This window comes from Cricetulus griseus, chromosome 3 (genome assembly GCF_003668045.3).
Source record: "Cricetulus griseus strain 17A/GY chromosome 3, alternate assembly CriGri-PICRH-1.0, whole genome shotgun sequence".
Lineage (NCBI taxonomy): Eukaryota > Metazoa > Chordata > Mammalia > Rodentia > Cricetidae > Cricetulus > Cricetulus griseus.
Window position 1 is genome coordinate 185,451,794 of NC_048596.1, and position 17,763 is coordinate 185,469,556.

The following is a 17,763-nucleotide window of genomic DNA, read 5'->3' on the forward strand; positions in this document are numbered from 1 at the left end:
TGTCTCCCTCTATTATGATATCTCCATTCTTGTTATCTTGTATTCTTCTCCTGACTCATATTTTCTGCTCCTTCATGTCCTTGGCATCCCTCTTCCTCTCCCCTTGTCATTCTCCTAGCTCTCTCCCCCCTCTTCCCGTGCTCCCAGTTTGCTTAGCAGATCTTGAACCTCTCCCCTTCTCCAGGTATAGGATTAAGGTCTCTTTATTTCAGAAGACAGCAAGGTGAAACACAGGCCAGAGCTAGGTTATAGAACCCAGCCAGCGCGGCCAGAACAAAAGAGAGCCAGGGTCCCCACGTGCAACCCCTTAAGAAGCTCCCTTACGTCACCCCGGCTTTCCTTCACCACGCCCTTCTGGGCGAGTCCCGGATCCACCTGGTACCTGCCCCAGGACTATTGGGCGGGGCTAGGGTGACTCCCTACATCCAGGGGATCATGTATGTCTCTCTTAGGGACCTCCATGTTTATTAGCTTAAAAATATGGAACACTTCACGAATTTGCGTGTCATCCTTGCTCAGGGGCCATGCTAATCTTCTCTGTATCGTTCCAATTTTAGTATATGTGCTGCTGAAGCGAGCACTCTCTCCCTCTTCATCGCCCCCTTTCTCCCTTTTTCCCTTCTCCCCATCCTTCCTCCCTCTCTCCCCTCCCCCTTCATTAAAGTAACAACAAATCATGGTCAAAATACATTACATACATACTGAAATGTCTTTTGAAGCCTAATACTATGCACAGTGAATATGTACCAATAAGATGATAATGATCAACAATAAAACAAACAGGAAGTGAGGCAAGAAGCAGGGCCAGTGTGTCATGTGACCAGTGTGTGTGTGTGTGTGTGTGTGTGTGTGTGTGTGTGTGAGAGAGAGAGAGAGAGAGAGAGAGAGAGAGAGAGAGAGACCCCACAGCCATGTACATTGTAAAATTTAGTATATTTTACACATTTTTACTCTGTTCTTTCTCTTCTCTTCTTTTTTTTTTTGTTTGTTTGTTTGTTTGTGGGGGGTGTTTCGAGGCAGGGTTTCTCTGTGTAACAGTCCTGGCTGTCCTGGAACTCACAGAGATCCACCTGCCTCTGCTTCCTGAGTGCTGGGATTAAAGGCATGTGCCATCACTGCCAGACTCTCTTCTGTTCTCTTTGTCCATCTGACTATAGAGGAAAACTACACTATTATGAAATCCCCCATTCATTTAGGTGTGCAACTGAGGTTAAATTCTAAATACCAAAATGAGACAATCACTTCGAAAATTATTTTATATTTCAGCATAGAAAATAGAATGATACATATCTTATATATTCATAATGCAAAGGGGGAGGAGCACTAAATTCAAGTTGTTGGATTAAGAAACTTTCTTGGAGAAGATAATATTGCAGTGGATTCTACCAAGGCCAGAGAATTATGGGGAATTCCCATGATTCCCCCCTTCCCTTCCTCTCTCTTCTATTACTGCTGAGTCTCATTATCTCTACACTCTTAATATGTTACAAATGCGTTCCATCTTTGCCACCCCTACTGACATTCCTGTAGTTGATACATCTTCAAAGTAACACAATGGTCTTTTAGTGTCATGTTGACTTTCTAGATATGTAATCCACATTGCTATTATAATGATCTTTATTTATGGTGTGATCATGCCATTTACAGGCTGAAATCTTCTACTGGCATCCAGCTGCTGGCCCTGCTTCTTGTCTCACTCCATGCTTGTTTTATTATTTTTGTTATTTTATTAACATATATTTGCTGTGTATAGTATTGGGTGTTTCAAAGGACATTTTCATGTATATGTGTAATGTATTTTGACCATGATTTGTTGTTACTTTAATGGTGTTATTGAGTGCAATTTATATGCCATATGATTGACCTATTTAAAGTGTGTGATCCAATAGTGTTTGGTATGTTCATAGAATTGGTCACCATAACCAGAAGTCAATTTCAGAACACTTTCATCTCCTTAGGAAGAAGATCTAGATCTGCTAGTAGTCACTCCATCTCACCCTACAGGTCATGTCATGCAAACAGAGTCATACAGCATGTGGTGTTTTGTGACTGGCTTCTTTCATTAGGCATACCATTTTCAAGATTAATCCATGATGTAGCATGTATTAGTGCTTATTTTGTATGATGTATATTTCATTATGTGTGTAGCTGATGGACATTTAGGTAGTTTCTGGTTTTGATTATTATAAATAATGCTACTTAAAAATTCATGTGAAAGTTTTTGTGTGGGTATATGTTTTCATTTCTCTTGCTTGGATATGTAGTAGGAGTGCAATTTTGAGGTCATAAGGTTACTTTGGTTTCAGCCTTTTTTGAGGAATTGCCACATTTTTTTCAAAGTACCTGCAAGCACTTTAAATTCACACCAACCATGAATAAAGGTTTCATTTACTCTATATTCTTCGCAATGCATTCATTTCCTATTTGTTTGGGTTTTTGTTCTATTTTTAAAAATATATTGTTCATGTGTGTAAGTAGTTTATCATGGTGGATTTGATTTTCAATTTCAGCTTATTGAATATGTATATACTTATTTTCTTTGAAGAAATACTTTTTGATTTCTTGATAGTACCCCTTGAAGCATAAAATGTTTTAAAATCCTAAAGTATTTATATATTTCTTTTGTTCTATGTTTTTGAGCCATATCTAAGTTTGAGCCATAAGTAGTTTTCAACCAAAGGTTACAAATTTACTCCTAAATTTTCTTCTAAAGGACTTTCATCATTTGAGCTTTTATATTGTTATATGTGATCTATTTGGAATTGATTTTGGTGTATAGTATGAGAAAGTGTTCTGTCTTAATTCTTCTGCTAGTACATCAGTGATATTTGTTGAATTATTTTCCTGTCCTTGAGAAATGAAATATTTTAAGGTGAATTTTAAAGTAATTTTAAATTTATGCAGTGAAATTATTTGTGTAAATTTGGCACCTGTGTTAAAAACTCAACAGTAAACAGTAAACGTAAAAGTTAATTTATGGATTACTTAGTGCTATTCTGTTGGTTTATCTGAATAATTTGCAGCAATATGTGACTCTTCTCAATTAAGGATTCTGCTTGTTTGGTTTTAAACAAAACTAATTTTTTCTGTTCTGGACCACTTTCCTTTTCATAAGATTTTTAGGAAAGCTACCGGTGGGGAATTAGTATTTTGATAATAGATTTAGCTGAGTCTGCGAATCAATTTGATCTTTAATTACAAGAGTGTTTTGTAGTTTCACTGTATTCATTTTAAATTATTTTTAAAATCCACCTTAAAGTATATTTTGGTAGTGTTATAATTGAAATCTTTTTAAAATTTCACCTTTGGACTGTTCATTTTAAGCTTAGACAAGATGAGTTGATTTTTGTACATGAATCTTACATGCTACAACTTTACCAAACTGGTACTTTTAATATAATAAAATGTTGGTGGATTCCTTAAGGATTTCTACTATGTATCACTTCATCTGTAAGTTGGAGTGAGTTTACTGTTCTTTTGTTCTTTCTTCCAATCTAGATGTCTTTTATTTTGTTTTCTTGCCTAATTAATTGTCCTAGCTATGGGAGAATGCATTCTGTCTTTTATTGGTAAGTATTATGTTTGTTGAGTATTTTTTGTAGAATCTCTCTTATCCACAGTTTATTAATTTATATTGGCAAATTTTTATTTTTACACAGTATTTGTGGAGTTTAGTTTGTTCCATTAATTTATGTCATGATTTGTTTTCCAAATGTTAAGCCATTCCTATACTCCTAGGCTGTATCTCACATGATCACCATGGACAATCTTTTGTATGTCTAGTTAGTTACAGTATGATTTAGTTTCAAGAGAAAGTAGTTGAGCAAGGCATAGTCCAGGTGTACATGTCCATGTGGTGCATGTCTGGGTGGTGTATGTCTGTAACCTTAGCACTCAGAGGCAGAGACAGGAGTTCTAGGCTACTCTGGGTTATAGAGCAAGACTCTACACCCCTACTTCCACTTCCCCAAAGAGAGAAGAGATTGGTCCACAGTTGTTTTGTTTTTCATCTGTGTGATTTTCTTAGAATAAATTGATCTAGTGTCAAAAAGTAGCTTGCCTTTCTAGGAATGTTTTCATTTTACCCGGGTTATCTAATTTGTTGATACAGAATTTATTTTAGTATTTTCTAATTCTTTTTATTTCTGTATGGTTAGTAGTAGTCCTCTTTCCTTTCTGCTTTCAACAACTTGAGTCTTTTTTCTTTTTTTTCCTGGCTAGTCTGGGAAATGTTTTTCCCATTTTGTTCATCTTTATGCTGAAGCAACATTTAATTTTGCTAATACTTTGTGACTCTTCTATTTATATTACTCATTATTCTATTTTTATTACTATTACTATTTGCTTGCTTTAAATTTAGTGTCCTCCTTTTTTTTCCCCCAGTGAATTATGTGGAAGTTTGCTTTAGTCAGCTGAGATTGTTTTTATTTAACATAGGCATTGTAGCTATAAATGTCCATGTGAGCCATGCCATAGTCACATTCCACAACTTTTGCTTTGTTTTGCTTTTATTGACCCAAAAGGATTTTCTAATTTCCTTTGTAATTTCATCATTGTTTAATTGGTTTTTAAGAGTGCATTACTTTTAAATACTCATAGACTTCCTAAACTTTCTTCTGTTACTGGTTTTTAATTGCAGCACACACAGCTGGATTTAGTCACTTTTAATTGAGACCAAGGCCTCATACAGATCCTGTTTTAGAGAGCACATCATATATGTAGGCTGGAATGTTGTGTAGTCATATGCGTTGGAGTCCACCAGCTGGTAGTGCTGCTACTATTTCTTTTGATCTTCTTCCTAGTTCTATCATTTCTGAAGGTAAAGAATTTAAATTAAAAAAAAAAGATATATTTTGCTCTTTCTTAGTTCCCTTTCCATTGTGACTAACCACTTTGACCAAAGCAACTTAAAGAAGAAAGTTTATTGGGGGCTGTACTGGCTAGTCTTATGTCAACATGACACACAAACTAGAGTTAACTGAAATGAGGGACCCTTAATTGAGAAAATGCCTCCATAAGATCGGTTGTAAGGCATTTTCTTAATTAGTGATTAATGGAGGAAGGCCAAGTCCACCTGGGTCTGTGGTCCTGGGTTCTATGAGAAAGCAGGCTGAGCAAGCCATAGGAAGCAAGCCAGGAAGCAGTACTCTTGCACGGCCTTTGCATCCACTCCTGCCTCCCAGCTCCTGCCCTGTTTGACTTCCTGTTTTGACTTCCTTGGATGATGAACAGCAATATAGAAGTGTAAGCCAAATAAACCCTTTCCTCCCCAACTTGCCTTTTGGTCATGGTGTTTCATTGCAGCAATAAAACCTTTCTAAGACAGGGGCTTACAGTTTCAGTCCATGATCATCATAGCAGGGACCATGGCAGCCGGCAGACAGGCACGGTGCTGCTGTAACTGACAGCTTATATCTGATCTATAAGTAGGGGTGGAGAGGAGAGAGGGAGGAAAGGAGATCAGGGGTAGCATGAGCTTTGAAATCTCAAAGACCACCCCAGTGATACACCTCCTTCAACAAGGCCACACCTCCTAAAACTTCCCAAGTAGTTCTACCAGCTGGGAACTGAGTGTACAAATATGGGAACCTATATGGGGCCATTCTCATTCAAACCACTACACTCACCATTTGCCAGTTTTGTCTTCATGTACTTGGTGGCTTTTTGTTAGGAGTGTTTATGTTCATTACTGTTAAACCATTGTGACGGATTTAGATTTTTGCTGTCGAATGCCCTTTTCACCTCTGTAATTTTTTTAGCTCTAAAATGTTTTGTATGGTATTATATGCCATTGCAGCTCCTCATAGTTGCTATATGGATGGTACATTCTTTTCATCCTTTTTCCTTTAACCTATCGTAAGTGATCTTATGTAGAAAGCACATAATTAATGTGCTTTTGATGATTTTGATTTTTTCTTCTTTTTGCCAGTGATGACACTCAAACCCAGGGCCTGTACATAAATGCTAAACAACTGTTGTACCACTGGTCTGTATCCCCAGCAATAGGTCTGTTTTATCCAGTCTGGCCATCTATGTTCCCATGGTTCATGACAGTCTGTGGTAAAGTCATTGCCTATGTAACCCCTGAGTACACTGGTGTTTATAGAAACATCAAGATGAGTAATTTCTGAATTTCTTTTTATTGCTGTCCCTGTCCTAGCATTTTAAATGATACTGTTGTTACAGATCGAAGGCCACATGCCTCACATCAGATAGGCTGACTAGCCATAAAAAGCTACCTAATTAGCTTTGAAAAGTAGAGAATTCACAATCAGAGTTGTTGTATCATATTCCTTCAAGCCAATAGAATGTAGCATATAAACGAGAGCTGAGCAGGACCGTCTTACTAAAGAAGACACCTCTTTTCTAGCACACACACACACACACACACACACACACACACACACACACACACACACACACACGTTATATATAGTATGCATTATATATTTGTTTGTTTTTTGAGACAGGGTTTTTCTGTGTAACATCCCTGGCTGTCCTGGAATTTACTCTGGAGAGCAGACTGACCTCGAACTCACAGAGATCTGCTTGCCTCTGTCTCTTGAGTACTGGGATAAGAGACATGTGCCACCACTGCCCAGCTTGCACCAATAATATTAAAGTTATAGTTTAGCTTTGGAGTTACCAGAAATAACTTTGCTTTGTTGGACAAATAACCAGGCCCAGTAACAGACCAATGTGATTTATTTCAATACTATGATAGTAATAGAACAGTTATTGTTTTATTTCTTTTTAGCTCTAGTTGATTCTCATAGTTTAAATTGTGTTAATAACAAATAGCTTCTTCTCAGTATCTTCAGGTCCCGTGAAGAACCTGCTTCTTCATGGAGAGCTTTGAACTCACATTCCCAGCTCAGTCATTTCCCAGCACGGGCTGTTCTCTACACAGGGATGATAAGGGAGGGGAGTGCAGAGGCATTGGTGTGATGATCCAGTGCTTGTCCACTGAAACTATTCCTTAGAGGAGAGTTGTTTCTTAATTCAATTTTCCTTCCTATAGTCTCAAAATGATCATTATAGACATGGTAGTTACCAGGTAAGCTAAATGGTACATGCTGCTTATTTAAAATGGGGGATTTGAGCAGAGAAAGGGCACTAGAAAGGAGAACAGAATATCATCAGAAGGATTCTGTGTGCCTGCTTTATATAGTGACATGTAATAAAATATAGAAAAGAGATTTTAGACGAGGCTTCTACTTATTTTTTGTTGGGGATATTTGATATATTATCACTTAATTTCTTAAATAAATGGAACAAATAATTCAAATTGTGGCCCATGAGAGTGTTTTAATTCAGTCTTTACTCTGAAATTCCCTGTTTTCTGTATGCTTAAATGAATTACAAAGTAAAATGTAAAACCCACTAAACACTAAGTGGTTTCACAAATAGTCTCCTCCGTTTTTGTATATGTTGGAAAAAATACATAAAAAATTTTTGTTTGGAGGAGAAAATAAATCTCCTGTTAACACTTTATTCTGTTTGTGTTAGTGATGATTTATATTTTAAGGTAAAATATAGCAGTTTCTATATGATCTCATTTTAATAATCTGCAGGTTGACCCTGATTATCTTTGTCTATAATGGTTTTATGTCAACTACATATATAAAATGAGACTGTCTCACAGATGTTCTTTCTGGCCTACCAACATATTCCATCATACTCAAAACTACCTTGGATCACCGGCACAAACTATCCCAGCCAGTCCTCTAGGGTGTAGATTCTATAAGGCAGTTTAGTTTACAAGTCAAAGCTTTTGGAGTGGTAGAAAAATGCAGGGTTGGGACTTAGGGGGAAGGAAAGGCCATGCCAGCCTGGATGGTCCCCTGAAGAATTCTGACATTTGACTACCTTAAAGAGCTGTTTGGAGCCAGAGTAGGGGTGAAGCCTTTTGTATGTCAATATTGGTCAGCCATTGATGGAAGGTCCTTAGGGAAGGATTCTCATTTGACCACAGAAAGGATGTCCACTCTCCCTGGACTGGGCAAACAACAGTTTTTAAAACCAAGGGGAGCTGGACAGGCCCTTCCATTGTCTTCCATGACACAGTTAAAAATTTCAAACTGCTTGGAAGTGCATAGTTCTTTTATTCAAGTCAGAAGAGAGAAAACCCAGAGTTAGAAACAATAGAATGATAGCAGTTAAATACTAGAACAGTGCTTATTTAAAACTTACCCTGACAGTGTTTTGTTTTGTTTTGTTTTTGGGTTTTGTTTTTTTGTGTTTTCAGATTTATTCATTCAAGAGACTGACTACCTGGCAGCTGTACCCGTGCTCATGGCAGAGGCAGGCTTATTAGCACTGCAGAAGACTATACCTAAGATACTTGCTTTCCTGACTTTGACAGAGATCAAGGCCTTGACCTGCATGTGGCATACTTTGTCTCCAGGATCTGTATTATAGTGAGTTATCTTAAATTTCACTAATTTAAAGGGAACCGAGGTTCACTTTTAAATTAATAGATACTATGCCAAGTATACCCTGCAAAGGGTTATGCCACTTGACTCAAAGGCACTGAATGGAAGGCCTTGGGTGACTTGGAGTTCTAGTGAACATCAGTGTATCTTAGAAGGAGGACATTTTCCCCACTCTGCTTATTCTAATAAAAGTCATACCATTTGTGCTTCTGCATATAAAATTCTATAAAGACAAACCCCGTATAATGCAGTATTCAGATGTGAGAAACTTGTCCCAGGCCCTGTTTCTCCAACTAATGTCTAGCATATCCTTAACTTATTCATTACTCTCCATTGAGAATAAACATAGCACTTCTTGAAGCATCACTTTTCTTATAAATATATATTTAAGTATGCATAAATTATATATATTTATAAAATCAAATTTTTATTCTAATGGAAGCACAATGGATATATTTTGAAGTAGGAAAAAGAATTCTTCCATAAAAGTATGTTATGAATATGCACTGATTTTTTTTATTTTTTAAATGATTAAAGTTGACATCTTTTATCTGCTTAATTTCCATTATTGTAACTCTTAATGCTGTAGCCACATAAACTATCTGAAATCCTCAATACCTCTTAAAAACACAGGGGGTTCCGAGTCCACTAAGTCTGAGAATCATTGGAAAGAGCCAAACCAGCAGCTGTTGTACATGTGGGTTCATACAGCCTGATCCCTGGATGACACTGGTGGGCAGCTTCTGATACCGGCTTCACTTCCACTGTTAAGTATTGAGGTGAGACAGAGGCCTGGGTGGGAGAGGAGATGAGTGTGGACACCAGTAAGAATGCTTCTGTTTATAATGAGGCAACTGACAGACTTAGGAAATCTCAGCATATCTCTTTCATGCTTCTTTTTTTAGGCAATTTTTTTATTTATTTACTAAGTAATACTTGATTTACTTATTTTATAGATTCTTTTTATTAATTCAAGTTAGGGACCAGGCTTGTTTCACATGTAAGTCCCTTCTCCCTCTCCCTCCCCTCACCCCCATCTCTCCTCCCCCACCCCATCCACCCACCACTCCCCAGGCAGAGTAGGGCACTCAACAGAGGCTCTGCAAAGTCCACCTAAATTTTCCTGTGCTGGGCCTGGGCCCTTCCCCATGTGTCCAGGGCCAGAGTGTATCCCTTCACATGGGTTGGGCTCTCAAAGTCCCTTCTTACACCAGGGAAAAGTGCTAATCCACTTCCACAGGCTCCCTGGAGTGCAGAGGCCTCCTTATTGGCATCCATGTTCAGGGGGCTGGATCAGTCCTGTACTGACCTCCCAGGTAGCATCTCAGATAGCATCTGGGGTCAATGTGCTCTCCCTTGTTCAGGCCAACTGTTTCTGTGGGTTTCTCCAACCTGGTACAGACTCCTTCGATCTTCATTCCTCCCTTTCTTCAACTAAATTCCAGATTTCAGCTCAGTGTATTTCTGTGGATGTCTGTCTCTGCTTCCATCAGACACTAGATGAGGGCTCTAGGATGGCATAAAGAATAGTCATCAATCTCATTTTAGGGGAAGGGCTTTTAGGTTATCCTTTCTTCCATTGCCTGGATTGTCAGATCGTGTCATCCTTGTAGGTCTCTGGAGATCTCCCTGGTTCCAGATCTCTTCTCAGACCTATAGTGGCTCCCTCTAATATGGTATCTCTCATCCTGCCCTCTTTCCTCAATTCTTCCCCCTACTCAATATCTCTGCTCCTCCATTTCCTCTCCTCTACTCCTCTTCTTGTGCTCTTATTGTGGCAGCACCCTCTCCCCTACCCTCATGCTCCCAATTAGCTCAGGAGTTCATGCCACTTCCCATTCCTGGGGTCTATTTATCCCTTAGAGTCCTTCATGTTTCCTAGTTTCTTTGGTGAAGAGGATTATAGGCTGGTAAACCTTTGCTCTATGTCTAAAATTCATATATGAGTGAGTACCATGTTTGTCTTTTTGTGACTGGGTTACCTCACTCAGGATGGTTTCTTCTAGTTCCATCCATTTGCCTGTGAATTTCAAGATTCCATTGCTTTTTTCTGCTGAGTAGTACTCCATTGTATAAATGTACCACATTTTCTCTATCCATTCTTCAGTTGAGGAGCATCTAGGTTGCTTCCAGGTTCTGGCTATTACAAACAATGCTGCTATGAACATACTTGAACATATGTCCTTGTTGTATGAACATGCACTATTTGGATATATACCTAAGAGAGGAATGGCTGGATCTTGAGGTATATTGATTCCCATTTTTCTGAGCAACCGTCATACTGATTTCCAGAGTGGTCTTACAAGTTCACATTCCCACCAGTGTTCCTTCTTCTCCACATCCTCTCCAGCATAGGTTGTCATTGGTATTTTTGATTTTAGCCATTCTGACAGGTGTGAGGTGGTATCTCAGAGTTGTTTTGAGTTGCATTTCTCTGATGGCCAAGGATTTTGAGCACTTTCTTAAGTGTCTTTTAGCCATTTCAGATTCCTCTGTTGAAAATTCTCTGTTTAGTTCTGCACCCCACTTTTTAATTTCATTTGGTTTGGTATTTTGGTGGCTAGCTTCTTGAGCTCCTTGTATATTCTGGAAATCAGCCCTCTGTCAGATATTTGGTGGAGATATTTTCCCATTCTGTGGGTGGTTGTTTTGTCTTACTGACCGTGTCCTTTGCCTTACAGAAGCTTCCCAGTTTCAGGAGGTCCCATTTATTAATTGCAACCTCAGTGTCTGTGATACTGGCGTGATGTTCAGGAATCGGTCTCCTGTGCCAATTTGTTCAAGGGTAATTCCCACTTTCTCTTCTAGAAGATTCAGTGTGGCTGGATTTATGGAGAGATCTTTGATCCATTTGCACTTAAGTTTCGTGCATGGTGACAGGTATGGATCTATCTGCAATCTTCTGCATGTCCGAATCCAATTGTGCCAGCACCATTTGTTGAAGATGCTATCTTTTTTCCATTGTATAGATTTAGCACCTTTGTCAAAAATAAGGTGTTCGTAGGTGCGTGGGTTAATATCTGGGTCTTCAATTCGATTCCATTGGTCTATCTGTCTATTTTTGTGCCAATACCAAGCTGTTTTCAGAACTATGGCTCTATAGTAGAGCTTGAAGTCAGGGATGGTGATGCCTCCAGAAGATCTTTTATTGTACAGAGTTGTTTTGGCTATCCTGGGTTTTTTATTTTTCCATATAAAGTTGAGTATTGTTCTTTCAATGTCTGTGAAAAACTCTGTTGGGATTTTGATGGTGATTGTGTTGAATTAAGCATAGGTAAAATACAGAATATTTTGAATATATTAATGTTTTGCATTCAAAATTTTTTAGATCATTTAAGATAATTCTAGGTGTTTCATTTTGTTTTTTTAACATGTTGGTGATGTGTTTCCAATAGAAATCTTGGCGGAAATCATTCCATTTATGTGATTTGTTTTGCTACTTAGTCAAGAATGTTTTTTAGTATTTTTAAAAGAGAGAGACAATTATACTGATACTAGTAAATCTTCTGTTCAAAATTTCTAATTTTAAAAACAAGAAACATTGCTTTTGAAGGAGAGGAAAACATGATTTTTTTTTTTTTTTTTTTTTTTTGCCAAGTTTCATTGCTGGTTGGAAGAATAAGTGAGATGCTGAAAAATGGTCCTAGGGAACATGTGGACTGTTGTATTTATTCCTACATTAATTGGAAGCTTGGTTTGTGTAAACAGTTTTTTTCTTTTTCATTTCCAGGTAATGAATATTTTTATATCTTACCCAGACTGCCATGCTATTATCCTATTCATGAATACGATACTTAGGGGCATCAGAACATCCTAGAACTCAAATTAGCTTTGAAAAAAAGAAAAGGAGCAGTAGCAGCTTTACAGTCATTTGATTGTACCCTGTGAGACAAATGAAGTGATTTAAAGTCATTACAGATTTTAGGCACTAACCAACAAGTAGACAAGGCCAACGTGTTTCTACCATTGGCTGGCTGGTCAGTCCCTTCACTAGTTTGCTATTGATGACTGAGTATTTAGGCAATTTTGAGAGTTAGATTGCATTAACTAGGTATAAATATCAGTTTGTTTTCATTAATCTTTTTTAAAAATGAACTTTATCTTGACATAAACTTCAGCCTTACAGAAAATTTGGAAAGATAATATCCAGAGTTCCCATATTCTCAAGCACCTACTCTTGTCACCAGTGTCTTCCTCTGATCTCTCCTTGGTGCCCCAGTACTTGTGATCTCAACTGAAAGGATTTTGTTGAGACATATAGCATATCATAGGTGGTGGGGTTTATTACAGAGTAAAGCTGGCCTCCCTGATGGGTTAAGAATAGGCAATTGGCTGGGTGGTGGTGGTGTACATCTTTATTCCCAGCACCTGGGAGGCAGGGGCAGGAGGATCTATGTGAGTTCGAGGCTAGCTTGGTCTATAGAGCAAGTGCCAGGACAGGCTCCACACACACACACACACACACACACACACACACACACACACACACACACCCCAAACAAAAACAAAACAAAACAAAACAAAAACACAAAAAACACCAACAAAAAAAACCCCTGTCTCAAAAGAATAGGCAAAGGCTAGAAGTACCATTGTAAAGGAAACACTGTCATGGAGTAAGATTGGACAGTAGTCGTAGGCATTGTTGTGGAGGAAAATGCTTTCTTGGGGTAGAAGTGGACTATGGCCCCAGAGAACAATAGGCTTTATTCGATTACAATTTCTAGGAGACAGCTTTCTTGAGGGTTTTCCAGTCCAGGTGCTTTATAGGCATTTGCACTAACTCTTAAAGAGAAAGGATCCTAGTGATAGATCTTTGTTCTTTACCAGAAGGCCTCCTGCTGAATAGTAATTTTGTTATCACCGGGTCACTTTAGAATGTCACATCTTCACTTAGGGCTAGAGATAAAACTCATATTCCATTCTTGTGACTAAAAATCATATAACAGAGCAGATTTAAAGGAATTTAAAAATACAAACTTTAAATTAATGCTTTATCATGGGCCCCATTAAAGCCTTGCTATGTCTCCCTTTGTTTCCTTTGCCTAATTTGTAGTTATCCTTTCATGCCATGCTCTAAATCTTTCTTTGTTCAGAGGAGGTGCACATGCTCTTGTGTTTGCACGCACACAGGTCAACCTTGGCTGGTCTTATGTAAGACTTGCTTCTTTAATTTTTGAGGTTGGGTCTTTCTCTGAGACAAGGGCTTGCTGATTAGACTAAGCTGGCTGTCAAGGAAATTCTAGGGATCTGCCTATCTGTCTCCATAGCACTGGGATTCCAAGCACACACCATAATCCTCAGACATTGGGTTTTTTTTTGTTTCTTTTCCTTTTGTTGTTTTCATGGATGTTGAATGCAGAGGATCAAACTCAGGTCCTCATGCTTATGCAGCAAGCACTTCACCAATTGAGCCATCTCTCCAACTTCAGTCTTTATTTATTTTTTTGACATTATAATTTAATTGCAACATTTCTTGATTCCCTTTCCTCTTTCCAATCCCTCCCATATACCCCTTCCTATTAACCCTCACATTCATGGCCTCTTTTTCACTAGTTGTTATTGCATGCACTAACTAGTGAAAAAAGAGGAATACACGTGTATTCCTAGATATAACTTGCTCATTCTTTATAGTGCTGCCTGTATGTGTGTTTTCAGGGCTGACAGTTTGGTAGTGGACAACTGGTTGGTATGCTCCTGTTCCCAGCTTTCCTCAGTTGCCTGTAGTTCTTTTGTAGTGTGGAGGCTTCATAGGTTTTTCTCCATCCAGTTTGGTATTTTCATTGGTGTCACCCTTATTCAGCTCATGTTTGGGTAGTCATGTTGATGAGGCTTTATGGGTATAGCTTCCAACATTATTAAGGGATGCAGTCTCACAGCCAACTCCTGATTTGCTTCAGCTCTTATGATCTTTCCTTCTCCTCTTCCAAAATGTTCCCCAAACCTTAGATTTCAGAGAGTCTTATAGATATATCCATTGGCACTACTCTACAACTCCATTTTGAGTGGTTTTGGTTTTCTGTTATGGTCTCCATCTGTTGCAAAGAGAAGTTTCCTTGATGAATGCTGAATACTTGTCTGTGGGTCCAAGGATAAATGTTTGTAGATTGTTATTAGGGATTATGCTGGTTTAGTAAATTAGTGGCTATAAATTCTCCTCTAATAACCATGACTTCACTAGCACTGAGTAGTTAGCTAGGTTTCTGGTACCAGTTGTGGTTTCCCTCTTGTTGAGCCAGGCTTAAGTTCAATTAGAGAGCTACCCATACAAACAGCTCTCTACTGTTATTGTATACCAGTCAGTATTTCTGATCATATGTATACTCTGCTATATTTATTCAAACTTGTTATCACCTTCCAAGCATATTTTATTGTCTTATAATATAAACTGGATGGACTTTGTGGGGAGTTTAAGTTCTGTGGAATAGGGTTTTTCATCACTGAAAGCTCTTTGGGTTACATTTTCATTGTGGGGATATAGCCTATAATTCCTGCCAAACAGGAAAAGGCTTTAACCAACTACCTCATCACCCCTTGAAAAAACTGCTACTATTCCTGTTCAGTGCCCTTTGCATCTACTGTGGAGAGGGAGAAGTACCTAAAATAATAGATTAGCCACAGAAACAAAAGAATAACTAGAGCACTTGGAAGCTTATGAAAGAATAGGGCAGTGAGCTTCATGTACCAGGGATCCCTGCTGTTTCCTATTTTCAGTGTGGCAAAGCAAACCAGGCCCCTATGGACTCTTAATACTAAAGAATGAATTATAGTCCTGAATAGTAATGTGACATTGCTAATGATTTCATCAGTGACCAAAGTCCTCTCCTCCCCTGTGTGTGTGTGTGTGTGTGTGTGTGTAAGCATGAATTTACCAGGTAACTGTTTAGATTAAGTATAAACTTTAGGTTTTAAAAGAATAGTTTATTTATCATGAATTTAACAGTGTGAAAAATGCATTAATATACCTTATATATGTATGTATATGTGTACCTATGCAAGCATATTGGCTGAATAAATGAGCAAGTTACATCATTAGTTTTTCAGCTAGTCCCTTTACCTACTGCTATTAGTGTAGTTGTGTTTTTCTGACAGTCTTTAGAACCACAGAGGCAGACATCCAAAGATACATACTGAACAGAACTCTGGAACTTAGTTGCAGAGAGGGAGGAATGAAGATTGAAGGGGTCAGTACCAGGTTGGAGAAACCCACAGAAACAGTTGGCCTGAACAGGGGGGAACACATCGACCCCAGATGCTGTCTGGGAGGCCAGGACTGATCCAGACCCCTGAGCATGGATGTCAATAAGGAGGTCTCTGCACTCTAGGAGGCCATGGGTAGTGGATTAGTATTTTTCCCTGGTGTAAGAAGATACTTTAAGAGCCCATCCCATGTGAAGGGATACACTCTTGCCCTGGACACATGGGGAAGGGCCTAGGCCCAGCCCAGGATGATGTGGTGGACTTTTCGGAGCCCCTGTTGAGGGCCCTACCCTTCCTGGGGAGTGGAGGGTAGATGGGGTGGGGGGTAGGTCAGTGTGGGGTAGGAGGGGTGAGAGTGAGGGGAGGGAGAGGGAGAAAGGGATTGACATGTGAAACAAGCTTGTTCCTAATTTGAACTAATAAAAAAATGGAATAAAATCAAAATCCTCAGAGCAAAAAAAAAAAAAAAAAAAAAAAAAAAAAAAGAATTCTTCACTTTTCTTCCTAGACTTGCTTGACTTGCTTTTCCATTTTTCTTTTAGCTTGTTTTTGTTCATTCTATGTATAATAGTTTTAAATTACCATATAGAAGTAGTTAGACTTCATTGTGTGTGTGTATCTCACAAATCTAGTTTTGTTTTTAGTGCTAATGCTGGAACCCAGGGCCTTGCACATGCTAGCCAAGTGCTCTATCTCCAAGCTATACCCCTCGTTCCAGCCTTAGATTGCAATTCTGATACGTTTTAGTTCTGTGTTTTATAGCCATTGTTATGATTTACCATAAATTCACAATTATCTTTTGGTAAAGTCATACTACTGTTAGGGCTAAAGAATATAATACTAAATGTTTTCCTGGGTGTATATGTATTTGACTTCTAGAGTAACATAACACTTTGGTAGAGAAGTAGGTGTAGTTTCAGAAGAGACACTTTCCACGTTTTCATACTTCCTCACCCTGAATACCCCAGTGAGTTTGTATGCCTTCCTTGCTTCCTTCCTACCCGACTTTTATGGCATGCCCTCAGAATTGTGCTTCATTGGCCTTTCAGACCTTGTTTGATTTCATTCTGCTGGCTTTAGAGTTTCCTCAGCTTTGTAGGATCCCTGAGACATTCAGGAACCATGGTTCACTTGGGTGTGGTGGTGCTTGCTTATAATCCCCAAACTAAGAGGTTGAGGGGGAGGGAGAAGGGTCACAAGTTTAAGACTTGTCTAAGCTACATAGTGAGACTGTCTAATAATAAACAAACAAACAAATAAATAAATGCATAAATACATAAATATGAAAAAATTACTCAATTCATTATTCAGCCTATGAGATTAGTCAGCATTTCAGTATAGACAAATGAATTATCTCTCTTCTAATATAAGAAGTCACTTCATTTTTCTTCCTATTGTAGTACATACCAAGTTATCAACAATAGCTTGTAGAACTAGAGCTAGAATACAGTACTATAATCCACTGTGTGTAGTATAAAGATCAGATGGTGTTCCTGGTATTCATACAAATAGGTGAGAGAAATATATGTGGAAGAGATGGACACCCTCAAAGAATGTCTTTTTCTACCTAAGAGTATATCTTTTGTTACTGACAGTTAGTAGTAACTTCAAATTAGTAGTGTATAGCCCCACATGAAATGGAGAATTGATAATTACCTGTAAATCTGGATTGCTGTCTGCATCACTTGGGACATCAGTCTCTTCTTTATCTCTTACCATGGGGTCATGGCCCTTGTGCAAGTGACAGGATTTGTATTCCGGTTAAGCTTGACTTACAAGAAATAGCCTTTCTTTTCTACAAAGAAAGAAATTAAGGTCTCTCACTGAGATTTCCCATTGTCTTTTATGCTGAGAATCTCTCACTGAGTTTAGCTTGCCAATTTCTGTCTAATAGTTTTGTCTTTAGAGATCCCTAAAGCAAATAATTCTGTTGTCATTTTCCTTAAGTGCTTATATGCCTTTCAAATATTTGGTTGGAAGCAGAAGACTGTCCCTGTCTTGTTCATCTGGGTAAAACTCATTTACTGTTTTTCCTTTTAAACTGTTAGCTCAAGTGACCTTACACACAAGTCCCAGCTGTGCATTAGCATTGCTTGGGGATGTGTTTGTATCTTTTGTCTAAAAATACCCA

At 38.4% G+C, this 17,763-nt stretch overlaps 1 non-coding gene across 1 annotated transcript; it reads right to left on the reverse strand.

The window, feature by feature from the left end:
- Window positions 1–474: 474 nt before the first annotated feature.
- On the reverse strand, window positions 475–581 carry LOC113834695. The gene has a single exon (XR_003483429.1). It is a non-coding gene; the product is annotated as a U6 spliceosomal RNA (small nuclear RNA).
- Window positions 582–17,763: the final 17,182 nt, after the last annotated feature.